The sequence below is a fragment of the Equus przewalskii genome, chromosome 3, assembly GCF_037783145.1.
Source record: "Equus przewalskii isolate Varuska chromosome 3, EquPr2, whole genome shotgun sequence".
In the NCBI taxonomy this organism is placed as follows: Eukaryota; Metazoa; Chordata; class Mammalia; order Perissodactyla; family Equidae; genus Equus; species Equus przewalskii.
Window position 1 is genome coordinate 77,492,443 of NC_091833.1, and position 21,416 is coordinate 77,513,858.

At 43.6% G+C, this 21,416-nt stretch overlaps 1 long non-coding RNA gene across 1 annotated transcript; it reads left to right on the forward strand.

Moving 5' to 3' along the window:
• The first annotated feature begins 10,092 nt into the window (after positions 1-10,092).
• Positions 10,093-18,561, forward strand: LOC139082313 (uncharacterized). Its single transcript, XR_011538195.1, has 2 exons — positions 10,093-10,538; positions 16,680-18,561. It is a non-coding gene; the product is annotated as an uncharacterized lncRNA (long non-coding RNA).
• The last annotated feature ends 2,855 nt before the right edge of the window (positions 18,562-21,416 follow it).

A 21,416-nucleotide genomic window follows, 5' to 3' on the forward strand; every position in this document is an offset into this window, starting at 1 on the left:
TCCTGTCAGTCAGGATGAGAGAAATTAAGTTGTGTAAGTCTGTACATTTCTCTCTGATCCCAGCTTCCAGGCTTGAGAGCTGCCTGGAAGCTGCCAGATCACCTGGGTCTGGATTCCGAGATGAAAAGCTGCAGGGGTTCTGGGAGATTGGTGCCACGGTGTTCTCAAAGCTCCCACTTTCTAATCCAGCCCTTGGAAAGCAGAAAGGAAGCTGTGAATCAAAGCTCTGAGGAAATTGCTTATAGCAGTGGTGCCAATGAACCAGAACCCAACACTCGATGAGACTCCCAGCCGCCTCTCACTTTCAGGAGTGCTGCATATGGCGTGCAGGTCCCACACTGCACAATCTGCTGGCTGAGGGGGTGGCTCTCCTTTTGCTCTCCAAGGTGCCAAGCCACATGCTTTTGTGCAGAGCTGTGTCTGTCCCATGGAAGGGGGTCTTTTTGTTATGCACTTGCCATGCCTCTGGCCCTGGGCTGCACCTGCTGAGAGGGGACATGTTTTTCAAATCCTCACAGAGGTGCTGTATATGCCACTGCTGAATAGGTATATCAATGATGAGAAAACAAACGGACTGACTTTTTAAAGTGTGTGCTTTAAAAGAACCTTCCTTTTTAAGGTCTGTTTTAGAATTATTTTAAATTTAGTGCCATCTCTTATACCTTTCATATGTGAAAGGTATGTAGTACGTAAAGGTATGTAAAGGTACTAATAATAGATATATCATTATATAACATAATACCATCATTAAAATATATATTTAATGTGTTATATAAATATAATAATAATATATTCTATAATAGTAAATAGTTAAGTATAATAACTCCTATTTATGAGAACCTTCTAGGTGCTTGCTACTGTACTGGGTTCCTATATATTTTGTTTGCAATTCTTTTTTCCCTGCCTGCCTGGGCTGTGGTTCACTGTGGGCAGAGTATCCTTCCTGCTCCATTGACTTTGGCCTTGACCGTGTGATATTTTGGGCAATAGAATGTGGGCAGAAGTAAAAATGTGCAAGTTACCAATCACAGTGAACCAACCCAGGAGCATGAGATAGATGCTCATTGTTTCGGGTCACGGAGAATTGGGGGTTGTTTGTTATGTGGCATTAGCACAGTCATAGTGGACACCTACAAGGGCTGACTTCTTTCTTTTTTTAATGTATTCTCACAGCCACTGTATAAGGTATGTGTTTCTATTTTATCTCAAGGCTCCGAGAGGTTAAGTAATTTATTGAAGTTAATGACTGTTATAGTCAGTATTATATCCAGGTCTGCTTGTTTCCTTTCTGCCTGTTCTCTTTCCACCTGTACTTCCCTTGTACTGTGTCCAGAATATTGATGCTCTGTTGTTCCTAGAGATCCTTAACTAGCAAAAATGATACTACATGGTCAGTAAGTTTGTGTTCTGCTTACTCAGGCAAGGAAACTGATGCATTTTCGTTTCGCAACACTGCATTCCAGGGTCTCTGCTCCACTGTCATTCCATAGAACATTCTATGAAACAGAGACCCTTCTTCCCTTTCTCCTCTACCTGCCCCCAAAACTTCCTGTTATTTAAAGTTTTAAGGTTTTAAATGTGGTTCCCATTTCTCCAGGCTGAGATTACCTGAGGCTGAGGTAGAGTTCAACTCGACATCTTGTTTGCTGTCAGTACAATAAGCCAGAACCAGACGCAGATCATTGAACTGAAGAATCACTTCTCCCTTCTGATAGCATTTTGGGCAGAAAAAAAAAAATCAACCTCTGTCTGATGTATTGTTAAGTGAAAAATGCTGAGTGTACAACAATGTGTATTGTACATTATCATTTGTGAATTTAGGAAACAGACACATATAAATGTTTATACCTACATAGGATGTCTCTGGACACCTAGAAATGGTAATACTGGTTACCTGTGGTAAGGGAACTTGGTGGCTGATGGGGGGCAGGAGTGCAAGAGAGAATTATTTTTCAATGAATACTCCTTTAAAGCTTTCTAAATTGGTGTGTGTGGTCATATGACTATCCAAAGTACTAACGAATGCATTTTTTTTTTTTTGAGGAAGATTAGCCCTGAGCTAACATCTGCTGCCAATCCTTCTCTTTTTGCTGAGGAAGACTGGCCTGAGCTAACATCCATGCCCATCTTCCTCTACTTTATATGTGGGATGGCTACCACAGCACGGCATGCCAAATGGTGCCATGTCCTCACCTGGGATCCGAACCAGCAAACCCCGGGCTGCCGAAATGGAGTGTGCGCACTTAAGTACTGCACCACGGGGCGGGCCCCTGACTGCCTTTTTTAAAGGAAGAAGGTGTGTCTTCTCTGACTTACCCCCTCCTTTCACTCCAGTCAGTTTATACCTCTTAGGTCTCAGATTCCTTGACTTTTTGAAAAGACTTGGAAGGAGGAGCTGCCCAAGATGAAGGACGTTCTCGTCCTCTCTATAGTTGAGGTGCTGTGTAAACATCTTCAAAGTCTCCACAGACGACAGAGACAAAATGAAGGGGCATGAACTGGAGCCCGTGGGCTTCCACCAGCGAAAGTGATCAGCTGTTTTCTTAAAAACAAGACTAAAAAATGTCCTCTCAGCTCGCTCTGAGTTACATTCCAGAACATTCCAAAAGTCAGTCCTTCGATTTCCACCTGCAAGCCAAGGATGTTTTTCTCTTAAATTGTAATGATACCACTAGACTTTATTAATTGTTTCAACAAACAGACATCTATGTCCATTCATTAAAAAAAAAAAAAGGACAGGGTAAATAAATCAACTTTCAAATCATGTCCTTCTGCAAACACCAGCTGCACCGGAAAAGGAAGGCAGCCTGTTAGCAGGCTCTGGCTGCTGTGCCGGGCTGGGGCTGTCCGTATCCATGCCCAGAGCCTGTTAATGCGTCCTACAGCCCACAGGAAAGAACCTCAGCGGAAAGCAAGAAGGCAGAACAATTGTGTGAACTTACCTCCCCTTCTTACTCTCCAAACATCTGGCTCCTGCATGTGTCACTTTGATTCTAACCTGCTCTGGGGTTGTTGATGGGGAAAATCACCACCTGGGCGAGAAGCGGGGCGTGGACCAAGTACTTCATTACAGAACAGTTAGCACAGGCTCACTTTTTGTAGCAAAATAGTGGAGCAGGTTGGTTATAAGCCATGTTTCTGAAATTGCCCAGCTACGTTTCTGCCAACTCTTTATGGAGAGACGAAAACAAAAGCTGGAAGAAAAGGGAGAGTAAGAGAAGGGCGTCCGATGAGGGCTACAGAAAAACATAACACGCAAGGCACCATCTTGATATTGGCTAGCCACAGGGAAAATCTCTGCTGTTTAACATCGTGCCTTTATAAACACAGATGTCAGGGACACAAGGTTATTTTTGTAGTTCCGCATCTTAAGTCTCCCCAGTTAATTCTTTTTCTTATCTTCTTCTACATCAGAACAGCCCAACAGGATTCAAGCGGTGCATTTGGATGGCTTGCTTCCCTGAATTGTGTCTCTATTCCTTAATAGGGCAGACACTTCATTCCACCTGTGGACATGGCAGTTTTGTAAGAGTCACAACTGTCCCCATTGTCCTGCACCTCATGACATTTACTGGGGTGCTTTGGCTAACAACCTCCTGGGCTTATTTTGATGGCAGTTAAAAATCAGTTTGGTAGCAGTGCTGCCTGGAGATCAGCTATTAAGTTTATGGGCTCGTCAGATTTTCACTGTATGCCTCATTTTCAAGTAATTAGAGCCACTTAAACTTGGTTGGGCTCCAAAGCTAAGCTGCAGGCAGATCTTGAGGACTGCAGACCCTGTGCGAAGTCTGCAGGGGACGCCTCCCTTCCCTTTTCCACCTCTCTCGTTAGCATCTGCTCTGGGGCTGGGGGGCGGGTAGGTGAGCGCAGAAAGTGAAGGGAAATGAAAGTGCCTCAGAGCCAGCGCCACCAAAAGGAAACTCAGCAGGGTTAAGTGCAAAGGCTTGCATTTCGGCTGGAAACAAAATCAATTGAACAATTTTAGACTGAGGGAGACTGAATCGGCAGCCACGTATGTGAGGCTTTAGTTAACTGCAAGCTCAACATTTTTTAATTAAATGTTTTTTTGTTTAAATATTTTTTTAATTAGCAATCATGTAGGACTTACAATGTACTAAGAAGCACTGTTCTAAATATTTTACAAATATTAACTCTTTTCGTTCTCACAGCAACTTTACCAGGTAAGTACTATCACTATGCCCAATGATCAGATGGGAAGTTGAGGCATAAAGAGAATAAATGACTTGCATATAGTTACATAGCTAGAAAGTGCCAGCGCTATAATTCAAATTCAGGCCATCTGGCTGCAGAGTCCATGGTCCTAACGCTGGACCTTGATATAAGCCAGTAGTGGGTGTGGCCGCTAGAAGACAAATTCGGAGTAGGTCCTTTTTAGCATTGTCACTGATTCATGAAGCTCCATGTCTCTATGACGAGAGAAATAAATGTCCAAAGTCTATGTCAATTGAAAAAGAATTTTTCTTTGAAAAAGAATAGTGAACAAAATGAAATTCTAGAACCTTAAAAATAATTAATATTATCCTTATAAATTTGATATGATGTTAAACCCATAATTTTTTTTATAGTTTTGATGGAAACAATATCAACTAGACATATAAAGACGACAGTTCAAGTCAATTAACCTTCTGGGTCTTCAATATCATCTGTCCAGTGTGTACCATGAGCTCAATAATTTCCTAATCTCTTCACATTCTAAGCTTCTAATATTCCCCAAATGGCCAGTCATGAATTCATTTATTTTGTCACAGAACTGGCATTTTTCTGAGCATTTACTTTTTTAAAAGGTATCCGCTTGCATCGTGGAGAACAGTCTGATGAGAAGACGAGACACACGCGCAGGGAACCGTGATGCCAGCCTGCGCATGGGAGGACTGGGGAGTTCTTGGGCGGCTTATTGGTTGGTGTTCTTAGTTGCAGGCAACATTATCATTCTACTTGCTTTATCTAAGAAGGGATTTGGTACAGGTGGTAAACACAACAGAATCTTCAGAAGAACTAGAGGAATAATTTCTGGACTAATGATCTTGGAGCAATGTCTAAAGCTACCCTAGGGAACTCACCTGATAAGAGTGTTGCCTCAAACTGACTCTAGAATCAACTGGATGGCTCCCACCATCCACAACAGCAAAATGGATGTTCCATGCCTCCTTTTTTTTTTTTTTTTAAAGTACATCACTTTTTTTTTTTGCTGAGGAAGATTGGCCCTGAGCTAACATCTGTTGCCAATCTTCCTCTTTTTTTATCCTCCTCAAAGCCCCAGTACATAGTTGTATATCCTAGTTGTGGGCCATTCTATTTCTGCTATGTGGGATGCTGCCTCAGCGTGGCTTGATGAGCAGTGCTACATCCGTACCCAGGATCCGAACCTGCAAACACCGGGCTGCCGAAGCAAAGCACACGAACTTAAACACTCGGCCACGGGGCCAGCCCCAATTCCTCTCTTTTCCATAACTCACTTCCAAATCAGATTCTCTCATGGGTGCACAGGATTGAAAGAAACTGAATAGTAGTTGTGAAGACGGGATGAGTTGTGTGGGAAAAGCGAATTTTTTGGATTCTATTTGGGCTAGACAGGACCCATTAGCATAAGGAACTATCAAAATGTAGAAAGAGTGTTAAAGAGATTTTTGCAGCCATGAATGACAAATGTCTGCTACAGATAACACTTCTCTCAATTCAGCAGCACGAGGGCTCTTGTTTAAGAATAGAGTTATGTTTGTTTGAGATATCCAGACTGAAATAGAATCCTGGTGATGATGGTGATCGTTCATTAAGGACTTTTTATATTTTAGCCACTGTGCTAGGTGACTTACCTACTGTAGTGGACATACTATTTTATGTTTGAGTTGAGTAGACCCCTCCTTAGTTCCAGGGGTGGCCCAGAACCCAGGCTTAAGCCAATCAGCATGTCCCATTCTCTGGCCAAGTAATGAATTCAAGGATGTGCATTTGACCATCTTCAGACCAATGAGTGTCAGGCTCAGGACTTTCATTTGAATGTTGGACTGGAACAAAGGAGAATAGGGTCTGTGCTTCTTGGCTGCCATCTTGCCGCCACATGGAGCCTTGAACAAAGTCAAAAAAGGAAAGTAGAGCTAGAGGTGGAGAAAAACCAAGTTCTGGTGACAGCATTTGAGCCCCTGGATCAAGCTACTCCTGTAATTGGCATGACCCCTGGACTTTTCAATTATGTAAATCAACAAATTTCTCCTTTCTCCTTATACCACTTTAAGTTATGCTTCCTGTGACTTCTCTCAAAAATTATCTGAATTTCTACACATACTTTAACTCTTTTAATCCTCAAAAGTACCACACAAGGTTAATAATATTTCATAGACGAGAACACTAAGGCTCAAAAAGATTAGAAACTTGCCCAAGGTCACACAACTTGTCCATATGACGTCAAAGCTCGGGTGCTTAAACCCCTATGCTGTGGCAGGGCGTTGGAGGGTGTTGAGCGGGTGACAGTGTTGGGATTTGAAGTTTGAAAAGCAGACTTTATAGACTGATGATGAGCAGCCTCTGGATGGCAGGAAAAACACTTTACATTTCAGCTATCTTCCCTACAATGTCCAGCCTTGCTCTATGCACAGGGTGACTCTCAATATGTGCTTCTTCCTTCCTAAGTGGCCAGGAAGGGAACTGAATGCCTCACATCTGGGCAGAAAGGAGAGCTGAGTGAGCACTCTCCACTGGGATGAAGTGGTACCCTAGGGGTGAGGACAGTGAGTCTGTATGTCCCTTGGTTAGAGAACAAGGGTAGGTATGGGGGGGGGTCTATATCACAGGAAGATGAACAAAGGTTCAATATCAAACAGAACCTTCTACTCTCAGAGGGTGTGAGGCAATGCTATGCAACACTATAGACTCATTTTCTGGAAATATAAAAGAAAGAAAAATATGATGATCTTCCTAGCCTACTGGATGTTTCCTTAGCCCTGGAAGCTCTTTCATCCTTTCACTGCACGTGTGATTCCCTCTGCCAGAAATGTCCCTCCCAATTCTGGTTTGTCTAGCAAACTCTTACTCATCCTTCAAGATTTAACTCAGATGCCACCTCCCCTGGGAAGCCCTCATGGAACTATTTCCCTTGGCTCGATTCCTGCTTCCTCTATCTCCCTATAGCATCTTATGCACATCTAGACTATCCCTTGACACACTTTGTTCCAACAATTTGCCTAAATTTCCATCTATAAGTCAAGGAGCATGTTTCATTTCTTTGTATTTCTTGCTCTTAGCGTAATGCCTGGAACTCAGTAGGCGATCTTGCAAATCCTTCTAAGAAAGCCCTTCCTCAGTCTCTTTGTCTGACTCTGTTCCTATTGGTCTTTTACAATTCTGCTTAGAAATCACCTCCTTGGGAAGCCTTCCTCAACCCCCCAAAGCTGGGTTATGATGCCACCCCTATGTGGTCTGCAGTACGCCCTGTGCATACGTAACGATGAAGAGGTGGGCGCCAATGTCTGACTGCCTGAGCTTGAATCCCAGCTCTGCCATTTCATAGCAGGTTCTTAACCTCGCTGTGCCTCAGTTTGCTCATCATCTGTAAAACAGGAATAATAATACTTCACAGAGCTGTTGCAAGTATTAAATAAGTTAATTCATAGAAAGTGCAATGAATAGTGCTGAGTAAAAAATCATAATAAATTTAGCTATTACATTAATTGTTAACTATTATTATTGCTAATTAATTTACAAACATTTGTTAAAGCACTTATTTTATGTCAGGCATTGTTCTAAGAAATGGGCATACAACAATAAACAAAATTTCTGTTCTCATAATTGAATTATTAGGTGAACTAATGAAGAATCAAATGAGATGGGTATAGATTCTTTGAGAAATTAAATTGATGCACATTTAAACCATCATATGTTGCTTGTTTGTGTTGCCCTGAGGTCCCCCACCCGTTGGTCCATGGCATCCTTTGCTTCATAGAGATATGGTTTGCAGTCTAAGAAAAGCGGGTGTGCCCACTTCTGAGCTTCAAATTCGAGGTTTTTTGAGAGCAAAGTATAATAAAGTTTGAACGCCAGATTTTCTGGGGACAGAGAACGACTCTCTCGCTTCTAAAAGCGCACACTTGAAAGTGGATCTCCCAAGCCCTAATTGATTTGCTCCAGCTGATGCCACGTGCTGCGGAGGCCAGCTGTCCCCACCAAGACCTGCTCAAATTGCAGGCTCAGGAACAAAATAAAGGATTGTTGTTTTAAACCTCTAAGTTTTGGGGTAGTTTTTACATAGCAACGGATAGCCGGAGCAGCTCCCTCACTCTGTTCTTGCTCGTTTGTTGTCAGAGCTGAAGCTTTACTAATTTTTGCTGGAAAAAACTAAGCTTGGAGACCTGAGCATAAAGTTTTAAAATAATCCTTAATGTGGAATGAACACAGGGTATGATATAAAGGAGGTTCCTGCCACCCAGGAAGGAGACAGGCCTTCTAGTGTGGCAATAATTATAAAGGGACTCCGATGGTCTGAGACTTGAGTCAAGATGCTGCTTTAGTCTAGCGGGGAGGTGAAAGCATGGAGAGAGAAGACGAAGAACCCCAGAGAGGAGACAGGTTGAGAGGGAAGGTGGAATCTGAGAGGAAACAAGGTCCCCTGTACGTGGGTGCAGTAGAAACACAAATGTTAATTGAGGAGTGACCACGTGGGAGATACCATTCCAAGCACATGGGAATCAGCAGGGAATGAAAGACAAAGATTCCTGTCATCATGGAGTTTACCTTCTAATGGGTTCAAAAGGCAATAAACCATCTAAATGAGTAAATCATATAATATATTTGACAGTGATGACTAGTAAGGAGAAAAATTAAGTGAGAAGGGGGAAAGCACTGGGGGGAGCATGTGTGTTTGCCAGTTTGGGAGAGAAGATCTTACTGAAAAGTTAACAAGTGATTAAAGATCTGAAGAAGGTGAATGAGAGAGTTGTGTAAATATATGGGAACATAGAAGGGAACAGCAAGTGCAAAGGCCCTGGGGCAAGAGCATTTGAGTTTTTAAGGAACAGCCAAGAGGATGGAGAGACAAATGTGGAGTGCATGAGGGTGCTGTAACAGGAGAGTTCTCTGTGGCTGTATACAAACCACCACAAAATGGAATGGCTTAAAACAAGTCATCTTTTGGTTTATAAATCTTCTGTGTGAGCAGGGCTTGGTGTGGACAGCTTATCTCTGTTCCACGTGGCATCAGCTGGGAGGATCACTGAGGAGCTGAGGCACCACTTTCAAGATGGCTCACTTACATGGCTGCTGAGTTGGTGCTGCCTGGTGCCTGAGAGCTCAGCGGGGGCTATTAGTCGGGGGCCTCAGTTCCTCTGCACACGGGATGTTCCTTAGGCTGCTAGACTCCCTCAGGCATGGTGGCTGGCTTCAAAGAGCAAGGGTCCCAAAAGGCAGAAAGTGGAAGCTGCCATAACCTATTGGTCCAGCAGTCACAGAAGCCAGATTCAATGGCAGGAGACAGGGACCCCTAGCCACTCAATGGGATGTGTGTCAAAGAACTTGAGGGCCATGTTTTAAAACTGCCACAGAGCAGGAGAAAAGAAAGAAATCAGGTTGGAGAGAGCAGCCTGATCATCCAGGGCCTTATGGGCCATTGTAGTGGATTTGGCTTACTCTGGAGGAATGAGGGAGTATTGGAGGATTTTGATAAAGGCATGACCTAATTTGACTGATGTTTAGCAGGATTACTCTGGCTTCTAGATTAAGAGCAGAGTGAAGGTCAGCAAGGTTAACTAGTCAGGAGTTTGCAAGTATCCAGGCAAGAGATAATGGTGGCTTGTACCAGGGTAATAGCAACACAGAGGATAGGAAGTGGTCAGATCCTGAATATATTTTGAAGGAAGAGCCAACAGGATTTCTTGATAGATTGAATATGCAATATGAGAGAAAGAGAAGAACTGAGGGAGACATCCAGGTTTTTGTCCTGAGCAATTGGAAGAACAGAGTTGCTATTATTACATGTGGAGGCTGAGGAGAAGCAGATTTGGCAGCTAAGAGCAGGAACTAATTCTTCAACATGTCAACTTAGACATCCAAGTAAAGATGCTGAGTAGGAAGGTGGATCTATGAGCCTGGAATTCAGGGGAGGAGCCAGGACCAGAGATATACGTTTGGGAGGTATCAGCATGGAGATGGTATTTAAAACCATGAGCTTGGATGAGACCACTAAGAAAGTGAGTGTGGATAGAAAAGAGAAGAGGTCCAAGAACTGAGGCACGGGAAACTCCAGCATTATAAGGTCTTGGTCAGGGGGATGAGCAAGAACCAGCAAAGGAGGCTGGGAAAAAGCAGCAAATGAGATAGAAAAACCGGGAGAGTGTGATCTACTGGAAGGCTGAGGTGTTTCAAGGAGAAGGAAGTAGTCACCCTGGTCAATGTTGCCGATAGCGCGACTACAATGAGGGCTGAGAATGGACAACCAGACGTGGCGAATTAGAAGTCACTAATAGCAGTTTCAGAGTGGCAAATGCCTCGTCGAGTGTGTTTAAGAGAATGGGGAGAGATGCTTGGAAACAGTGAGTACAGATGCCTTTTTTAAGGAGTTTTGCGATAAAGGGAAAAGAGAAGTGGGGTGGTAGCTGGAAGAGGAAATGGGATCAAGACAGGTTTTGCATGAGAGAAATAACAGTATTTATATGCTGATGGATAGAGCTAGTAGAGAGAAAAAATAATAATGCAGGCAAGACAAGGAAGAACTGCCTTAGCTATGACCTTGGGTTAACGAGGGGGATGGGATCTGGTGCACAACTGGAGGGGTGGGCCTTGGCTGGGGCCACGGACTGTCATCCATAGCAGTTGGAGTGCAGAAAGATATTTGCACACAGATGCTAGCAGGCTGGTAGGTGTGGAGGTGAAAGTTCTCTTCTGGTTGCTTCTATTTTCTCAGTGAAATAGGAAGTAGGGGCATCAGATGAGAATGAGGGTAGGGAAGGAGGTTTAAGGAGAGAAGGAGTAGCAAACGTGCTCACTTGAAGGGAGCGATCATGAATTTAAGATGAGACCATTGGATTGCAGTTTTCTCTGGTCACATTCAGCTCCATGGGGCAGGCACAGAGTAGGCAGAGAACTGGATTTAACCAGGGTTGGAACTTCACCAAGTTAGTAAAGGGAATAAGAGAGAGAGGCAAGGGATTGAGCATCTATGCAAGGAAGTGATTATAATCATCGATCATGGAATTTAAGCTGGGTTAGGAGGGAAGTGAGTACGTGGCAGAGGTGGAGGACAGTGAAAAGGTGGTAGGATCAATGTATTTTAGATTCCTGTGGGTTGAAGGATTTTGAGGAAAGTACTAGAGGGAAAGAGCTAGAAAGATAGGAGATGATAGTAGGAGAATAGAAGACTTGAACTGAGAAAATGTAGGCTGAGAGACTGGTGGGAGAGAGGAGGCCTGGGTCAGTGTGAGGAAGCTGCAGAGGACAGGGATTTCTCCACTGGAGGCCATGACAATGAGTGACACACTAAAAGACTGGGTGGGTACCTGTGCTTGACATCCCATGACAAGCTGAGACCAAGGACATCTCAGAAGAGGCCAGTAAGAATCAAGACAACTACCTGTGTACCAAAGGCTCCTCTTGCCTCCATAAGGCTATGAAGCTGCACTTGGATGCCATCTTGTCAAAGGCAGGCGGTGGGGGTGGGGGTGGAGACCAGCCATTCGAGGTCCTCGGAGGAATTCCTGGAGGTGGAGAAGTGCTCCAGAGCAGTACTAGTTTTGCATCTTCCCAGCCCAGGTGCAGGGCCTTATTTCCTTGCTTCTTTTGGTGGTAAAATGATAAAAAGAATAATTAGTTTAAAGGTGGTTTTGATCTGTACTTATCCACTTCCTCCCATCCTCCCACCTCCACCCCAAAGAATAGGGCAATGAGCTACAAAGTTTTCAGGAATAGATGACTTTAACATAATTAAAATAGTAATGTTATTGCAGAAAACTCAGGAATTAAAAATAAATATAAAGAAGACAATGAAAGTCATACATTATCCCTCCACCTAGAGATAACCACCCTCAATGTTTAGGGGTGTATACTTCCATACGTGCATTGTACAAAATATGGGATCATACTGGATATGTAGTTTTGTAACTTTTTTTAATCAAATGATATAACATGGGTGGTTTCTCTGCTAATTAATATTCTTATACATCAACTTAACGACTGCGTAGGATTTCAGTTCATATACGTACTAATTCTTCATCCAATCCCTATTATAGAAAATTTAAACTGCTTCCATTTTTCACTATTAGAAACAATAGCAAGATGGATAACATTTTGGCTATATCTTTGTGCAAGGCCATAATTTATTTCCTGTGAATAAGATCCTATAATTGGGCCAATTATACCCTAAATGGATCAAAGGGTATGCAAAGTTTTTAAGGCTTTTGATACACATTGCCAAGCTGTCCTCCAGAAATATTTTACAAGTTTACTCTCCTCTCAGCAGGATATGATCATGCCCATTTCTCCATGCCATCTCTCTCACTGCTATCATTAGAAAGTCTTTGTCTTGGATGACTTCTCAAGATTTCTTCTGACCCTTGATTTGTGTTTCCACATTGACAATGAGATTGCTTTCATTTGGCTTTTTCTCTTCCATAAGTGGACCGATTAACCTCTGGCAAGGTGGGTCGCCACCTTTAAGCCGCCCGAAGGCCTGGACCCGTAACAGCATGTGGAGGCTAAAAAGATGGTTTCAAGTCAAAAAGTACTGGACTGGGGGCCATTTATCTTGTCCCTGGGAGTTACTCATATCTCTGGGCTCAAGGCACCTTGTATGTCTTCCTTCCAGCTCTCAGTTTCTACAATCCTGTCTTCCTGTTTCAGGGAACATTCTTGCCAGCTCATCCTCAGTGTCTGTGGACAGGAAGGTCAATCCAAAGTCAAGCATATTTGAACAGAGTTCTTCTGCCCCATTATCCTTTCCTTGCAAATGTACGTCCTTAATAGAAATTTGAGTTCTATCTTTGCCTTTTTTCAGGCTGATAGAGATCTTTCAATTCAACTCAAATAATATTTGTTGAGCAACTCCACGGCTCGTGGTGACACACTAGGGTTAATAGAAATCCACGTCCGTTCTTCCTGCCTGGTAAGGTCTTTTTCTTTTCCTTCTCTGTAGTAAACTCTCATTCACCCACCGATGTTTCCTCCTCGGCCTCCTCTCTGGAGGATTCAAAATGTCATGGCTGTCGTCATCTTCCTGCCATGGTGGCAGCATGATTCACTGGCTGGCTCTAAGGGTGACGATTTGACTGCGAGGTTACAGCCGACAAGAACCCCTGATAACATGGCCTAGCCGGTCCTTCTTCAACAGCCCTAGTCAGATAAGAGCCATTGTTTTGACCATGAGCTCGCCTTTGAAACAATGGCTTGTGGTAAAGAAAAGACTAGGAAGAACGGGGTAACACCTGAATAAATGAGGCGATTTTCCGGAACTTTCTGGCTTACACCGCGTATTCAGGGGCTCCAAAAGTTGAGTCATGTTTCTCGTTTTGCTCAGAGCTCAGTTGCGACTCTTGTGAATGAGACTACAATGAGTTTACACAGAGAGGTACAGCATCTCGGCTTTTGAGATTTTTAGCCCTTCAGTGAGGACTGGGAAACAAAAGACCAAGTCTTAATAATGGAAAACTGAGTCTTTTGCATACTGCAGCATTAAGATACGGTTTGTGGGGAAATAACCTGTATTTTTATATGCTGTTTATCCACACAGACATGCGTATGTGAACATGCTGACACATACACAGATACATACTCAAATAATGCCACAGTATCTTTAACAGAAACATATGGAGATATAGATATGGATATATATCTATGTGTGTATAGATATATATATACACACACACATATACGTGCATATATGTATAGATATATATATATACACATACACATGCACATATATATACATTTGTGCTTTTTCTTGAAATGTGAATTGCATCTGCAAAAGTTGCACAGTCTTATCCTAGAAAGAGGAGCTTGCAGGGAGCATGGAGATTTTGGAGTAAGTCTCTCCTCTCCTTACTTGAAGCACAAGCCAGTAATTGTCGTTAGCACTGAGCAGAGGAGTCTGTGCCAAAGGGTGACAGAATAGAAAAGTAATCCCCAATGGCAGCTGCTGGGCGTGATACCACGGAGATGTACGCCCTCTGTGCCTGCCAGGCCTGTCTCTCTCTGTTCTGGAAAGTGGAATCCAATGATAAATGTCAATACACTTATGTTGCCACATGGAAGTGAGCTGTAGCTGTCTAGATCACAAACAGAAGCAGCAGATCTCAAGATGTGGGTGCCAGATGGTAGCTTGGAGCTGGGCACGTGGGATGGCTGCTGGGGGAGGTTTTATTAGCTGAGACAAGTGGCCTGGCAACACTGGGTGCCCCCTCACCCCTCTGGGGGTTCCCTCTAGAGCGCATTATCCAATTTGCTTTCAGATACCCATTAAGCACACAGCCTCCCCTCCGTTAATGGACTTACTAAGATGTGTTTGGAGGGGCCTTGGCTAAAGGGTGCCACAAAAATCTGTAAAAGGGAGGAGAGTGATGTGGGAGTGAAGTTTTTTCATAGAGAAACTGTCCCACCAGCAAAGCAAAAGGGATTTTTTTTCAATGAGTGATCATATTTCTTTCACGGTATAATCAGGCTTGAGCGGCAAGTGAGGCATTACCTGCATCAACTTCCCACTTTGCTGGAAGCGCAGCTTTGGGGAAAGTGTTTGGCAGTCCTGTAGCCAAACAGTCTTGCTTTCCTTCTTCTGTGGGGGCCGGGGTGGGGGAAATACCTTTACAACGTTAAAACCTTGTATCTGCATTTTTTAGCTTTACGGTTTATTAAGCACTTTCATTTGTATTCATTTCTCCTCTCAACCAACTACTGTCATCTCTATTCTACTGATGCAGAAATGGAGACTCTGAGAGGTGGTGGCCCTGCTTCTGGTCACACAGCTCGTGAGCCCCCTGGCCCTGAAGTCGAGCCCGGCCTGACCCTTCCCCGGCAACTGCCGCTCATTGATGCCGACCGTCTTAGTTTGCTCGGGCTGCTATGACAAAATGCCTCAGACTGGGGGCTTATAAACCACAGAAACGTATTTCTCACAGTTCTGGAGGCTGGCAGTCTGAGGCCAGAGTGTCAGCAAGGTCAGACGAGAGCCCTCTTCGGGGTTGCAGACTTCTAGTTGCATCTTCACACGGGGAATGGGGCCAGGGGGCTGTGTGAGGTCCCTTTGATGAGAGCAGGAATCCCATTCATGAGGACTCCACCTCATGACCTCCTCACCTCCCAAAGGCCCCACCTCCTAATGCCATCACACTGGGGGTAGGATTTAACATATGAATTTGAGGGGACACAAGCATTCAGACCATAGCACCTACTATGTGCCACGTGCTTTACATAAATTATTTTGGCCCTTTCAACAAGTCTGTAGAGTAGGCATTATTGTTGTCATATATAGATGACAAAATTGAGGCTTCAGCTAAATTCCTTGCTCGGTAACACGTAGCTGTTACGTGGATAAGCTGGGATTTGAACCCATGACTTCCTTGACTCCAAAACATACACCTTTTCACTCTGATAAGTACAATGGCTAACAATTAACGAGCACTCACTATTTTCCAGGAATTGTTCTAAGTGCTTTATCTGTATTAACTCATTTAATTTTTATGACAAGACTATGAGTGAGAGACTACTAACATCCCCATTTTACAGATGGAGAAATTAGGGATGGAAAGGTTAAGTGATTTGCTAAAGACTGCACAGCTGGAGGTGGGCGGAACCAGGGTTTGAATTCAAGTAATTTACTTCCAGGACTCGCGTTTTTCAATCACCATCATGTACTACTTTAGCACTGTGCCAGCTTGCATACTTTGGGGCAGCAGGTGTGGTTTAAGAAGGCTTTTAGGTAAACCCATTTATTTATGATTTTTGGAGCCATCCCACACTCTGTAGAGTTAATACAAACTCCTGTATTAGTTCCAGAACTACCCCAACCCTCCAGGGTCTACTTTGCATCAGAAATGACTAGGGACTTGCTACTGAAAATGTAAATGCTGACTGGCAGCCTCAGCATCTATTGGAAGCTTCTTAGAAATGCTGCATCTCAGCATCAGAGCCACTGAAGCAGAGTCTCCACCGTGGGCCCGATCCCCAGGTGATGCGGATGCGCGGTAAAGTTTTAGAAGCGCTGCTCTAAGTGAGAACTAGAGCCTTAAAGGGTGTAGTTCTGAATTTCCACCACACTCTGGGATCCCCAGGAAGCTTTAAAAAGCACTGACGCCTGGATCCCACCCCCAGAGATCCTGATTTACTTGCAGCCTGAACATGGGGAATTTTAAAAGCTCTCCACATGATTCTAAAGTGCAGCCAAGGTCAAGAGCCACTGCTCCAGGGACGCCCTGCCATCCTCAGCAATTCCTTGGGGTTCACCCACATCCCCACACCCGGACATCTGAATCTTTGGGTTTGTGGGATTAAAGAAATCGTCAAAAAGCTGTTCACCTTGCAGTTTAGGGTAGTTACTCTCATCAGCACAGCAGTCATTGCAATTGCAATAAACTAGCATTATTCAGACTGAATCAGCCTGGAAGGCTCTCCCTGACCCCACCTGAATGATCTCTCTTCCTTCTTTTTTTTTCGTCACACGTTAAATAAACTTGTGCTTACCCTGAATGAAGAAGAGGAGGCTTCGGAGGCCGTGCTAATTACCCTGATGCTCCGTGTTTGGAAGATCTGTCATCCAACTGTGCAGAGAGCCAACGCCTGTGGGGCAAAGGATTTGACAATGAAGAAGAGTTGGGCTTTGAACCAGATGCCCATCATGTCCTTGAGGCAACTATGTCTGATCCACTGTGAAAGAACCTCTGATTGCCCGTGAGCCTGACCTTGCAGTTGGGTCATGGGTTGTAATAAAAATGTAGAAATGGCTGTCTAGGGCGGGGAATTTGTTCATGGTTTATTTTCACACAAGAAGGTAAGTTCCAAGAGAACAGGGACTTTGTTACACTCTGTGGTATCTTTGGTGTCCAGTACCCAACACACAGTAGGTGCTTTGTAAGCATTTGCTGATTGAACAACTGGAGGAAATGACAATCATCAATACAATTTACTGAATGCTCTCTGGGTTCCAGACACCTTATAAACTTTGTTTTATTTAGTCCTATGACAATCTTAAGAGATAGATTCTTGTTTGTTTGTTTGCTTTTACTTGTTGAGTGAAGTTAAATAAGTCATCCATTGGTTGTCACTTTCTAGAAAGTGGCAAAACCTGGCTTCATTCCTTCTACACATTTATTGAGTGTCAGACACTATTCTGGGTATTTGGGCTACGTCAGTGAACAAAACAGAAAAGATCCCTCACCTTTGTAAATTCAAGAGAGAAGGGCATAGAATATATAATAAATAAGTAAATTATGTAGTCTGTTAGGTGTTAAGTGTTATGGCAAAAAAATAAATAAAGATCAAGGTAGAGAATTAGGAGGGTCAAGGAAGAAGGGTAGGGTGGTGGGCAGTTGTGATGGTTAGTTTTATGTGTCACCGTGGCTAGGGTATAGTATCCAGTTATTTAACCAAGTACTAATCTAGGTATTGCTGTGAAGGTATTTTGTAGATGTGGCTAACATCTATAATCAATTGACTTTAAGTAAAGGCGATTACCTTTGGGGATGTGGGTGGGCCTCATCCAACAAATTGAAGGCCTTAAGAGCAAAAAGTGAGGTTTCCAGAAAAGCAGAAATTGTGCCTCATGATTGCAGCCTTAAGTCCGGCCTGAGTTTCCAACCTGCTCACCTGCCCTATAAATTTTGGACTCAAGACAGGACAGCAACATCAACTCCTGCTTGGGCTCCCAGCCTACCAGCCTGCCCTATGCATGTTGGGATGTGCTGGCCCCCAATTCTTTAAAGATAAATCTCTGGAGAACTTTGACAGATACAGATTTTGGTACCGAAAGTGGAGTGCTGCTGTAATAACTGCCTCAAACTGTGGAAGTAAGAGAGAATTCCTCCTGCCTGATTGCATCTGAACTGGGACATCGCCTTTAGTCCTGCTTTTGCACTTGAACTGAAACATCGATTCTTCCTGGGAAAGAAGCCTGCCAGCCTTTGGGTGGGAACGACACCTTTAGCTCTCCTGGTGCTCAGGCCTTTAGACTCAGAGTGGAATTACACCGTTGGTTCTCTTGGGTTTCCAGGTTGTCAACTCACTCAATAGACCTAAATCAAGTTCTCAGTAAATCTTTAGCATTTTCGTCAAGGTTAATCAGGTACGTGAGAAACAGTTTGGGAGATCTAAGTTCAACACTGGCTCTTTCATTAACCGGCTGTGTCCCCTTGGGTGTGTTGTTTGTCTGGGCCTCTCTTTGCTGGTCTGTAAAATGGGCAGTAAGCCGGAACAGGGCTATTCCAAGTGTGGTCCACAGTCTGCTGCCCATCGGCGAACTGTTACTGGTCAGTGATGGGGAATCTAGAGGAGCAGAAAGCATGCATTAGAGACTTCCATAGCAATTTACAGGGTCATTTTATGTCTTTTGAATCTAATAATAAAATGTTTGGGTTTGTATTTCCCTGTCTTTTCAAAAAAAATTTTATTATTTTAGTGATTTATTTTTATTGTGTTTTCGAAAGTATCCGTGCAAAACAGGTTAGGAAGAAAAAAGCCCAACAACTGCTCCTTCAGCACAGACGCAGTTTGAGAACTCTCTTAGGTGCTTCTCCAGTTTCAACGTGCAAAGGAATCACCTGGGAACCCTGGTAAACGTGCAAACTCTGATTGGAGATTCTGCGTCTCTGACAAGCTCCTATGTAATGCCGATGTTGCTGGTCCATAATCACTCCGAGTAGCAGGGCCCCAGATAACTTCTATAACCACAGACTGATTAATTAACATCCTACCTTTTTACAAAATGGAATTACAGGAGCATGAGAAAATTAAGGTGACTTCTAAGGTCTTCTAAACCTGTCACTTCTTTGGGACTTTTACACATTTTGCTCAATTTTGTGTGTGTGTGTGTGAGGAAGATTTGCCCTGAGCTAACATCCACTGCCAATCTTCCTCTTTCTTTTTTTTCTTTTTGCTTGAGGAAGATTAAACCTGAGCTAACATCTGTGCCAACTGTCCTCTACTTTGTATGTGGGATGCTTCCACAGCTTGGCGGATGAGTGGAGCAGGTCCATGCCTGGGATCCCAACCCACGAACCCAGGCCACCAAAGCAGAGCTCACAGAACTTTAACCACTCGGCCTTGGGCTGGCCCCTCAATCTTTTAGAGAGCTTTAATACGGTAATTCAGGAATGGTCCCCATGCCGTTTTCCATTTTTGTCTAGGAAATTTGAGCCTAGATAATGCTATTTGGATCACTGAGTCTTCTGCTTTGGGATTATAGGAAAACATTTTTATATAGTTGGATTCAGGCAAATGATTTTTCAGAGAGATAAATTATCCAGACCAGATGAGTCATCACTCCAGTCAGGGCATCTGCCCTCTGGAAGGCAGGGGTCTCATTTAGCCATCAAAGGGGCCTCGTGTTAGACTCTCAACACAGATAGCACACTTGACCTTAAAGAGGGGACTATAAGGACCCAGAGAGGTACAGACAAAGGGTGACCAAGGAAATGCCTTAAAGCGTATTTACATGGGGGCATGAGTGGAGGGGGGCTGTCATTCTTGCCTGCAGATTCTAATTATGGAATTTTCAGTACAAAAGAATATGAGCTAGCCTTCATAACGAGAAGGAGCAGGAAGTATGGATGCTGCTCCTGGAGCTTGAGCAGTGGAAGAGAGGTGCCTGACAGGAGCTCGATCCACAGCCCCTGGCCCCTGGCAGAATCAGAGTAGGCTGGGTGAGGGTGAGAGAGAGAATAAACACTCCAGCCTCTCTTCTACCTTCCAGTCTCCCTAGTAGTGCCTCCTATTGGCCAAACCAACTGGTAGCCAGATGGCAAGTGATCCTGAGTTTTGCTGTCTATGGACATCAGCCTCCTCAGGCACAGAACAAGGCAGAGAATGGTGGAGATAGATTCAGAGAGGCACGCGAAGAATAACCAGCACAGACCCCACATTCTATAACCTGACCCCCTTGATCTCAAGCTTGTCATAAAATTTCATACACACGTACACATTTGAAACCACTGCCAGACCTTTACATGCCACACTGAGTTGGGACCAAATAGCATAGGACATACTGCGCAACGGAGAAGTTATTAGAGTTGAGCTGGTCCAATCCAAGATATCTTTCTAGAGGAAGTGGTTTTGAGGTGAACTCATAAGGAGATGAGAGATGAAAAAATGGGGAAAGAGAAAGGCACTTGAGGCAGAGATAATAGCGTGAGTAGCTTTGTGGGTGTGAAGAGGGATACTGGGAAATGAATGCCAACAAGCCAGTTGGTAGAAGGCATCAGGTCCTGATTTGAAGGTATAGAGGGAGCAATGGCTCTTGAATATAGGAGAGTGATATAATGGAGGGAGAGAAGATTAATTAATAATAATAATAATAATGATAGCTGTGCGTTGGGTACGTTAGAGATAAAATCATCTTCCATAGTGATTTTCATTTATATCATGCCATTTATGCCTCACAGCAACCTTATGGGGATGGTAATACAATCATCTTCATTATTCTCTAGAAGGAAAAACTGAGGACAGAGAGAAACTGCTTTGCCTAATGCGGCAGACTATGTTATTTTTCAAAAATAGTTTTTGTTGGGCCAGCCTAGTGGTTAAGTTTGGCCTGCTCTGTTTTGGCAGCCTGGGTTTGGTTCCTGAGCGCAGACCCGCACTACTTGTCTGTCAGTGACAATGCTGTGGTAGTGGCTCACATAAAAAGAAAAAAAGAAGAAGATTGGCAACAGATGTTAACTCTGGGTGAATTTTCCTCAGCAAAAAAAGTTTTTGTCATTCCTGTGGGAATTCTCTTTATCAGCTCCTCCCTAACGGACCACTTTCTTATTATATACTTGCCTTGTTGACATCAAGCTTGCATATGTGACTTATTTGGCCAATGACATGTAAGTGAAAGTGACATTTGCCACTTCCAAGCAGAACCTTTAAGATCCATTGCTCCTTTCTCTCTCAATAGAGGCTCCCCTGTCAGCCTGGGTCTTAGCATGAAAACGTCCTGAGCAGATCTGTAGCCAATAATCCATAGGGAACATGTAATGAGAACAAGAAATGTTTGCTCTGATATTGTAAGCCATTGAGATGTGGGGGCTATTTGTTAATGCAACATAACCTGGGCTATCCTGACTGATTAACCAGGAATACCAATTTCCTCCTGGTTGCTGTATTCAGGATACTCATTTTTAGTTTTCAGTGTACTTGACCTCCCTGTCATATTTAATACTTGATCAGTCCTTCCTTCATGAGATATTTTCCTCTGCGGCTTTTCCTGGTTTTCTTCCTACTCTGTGCCTGTTACT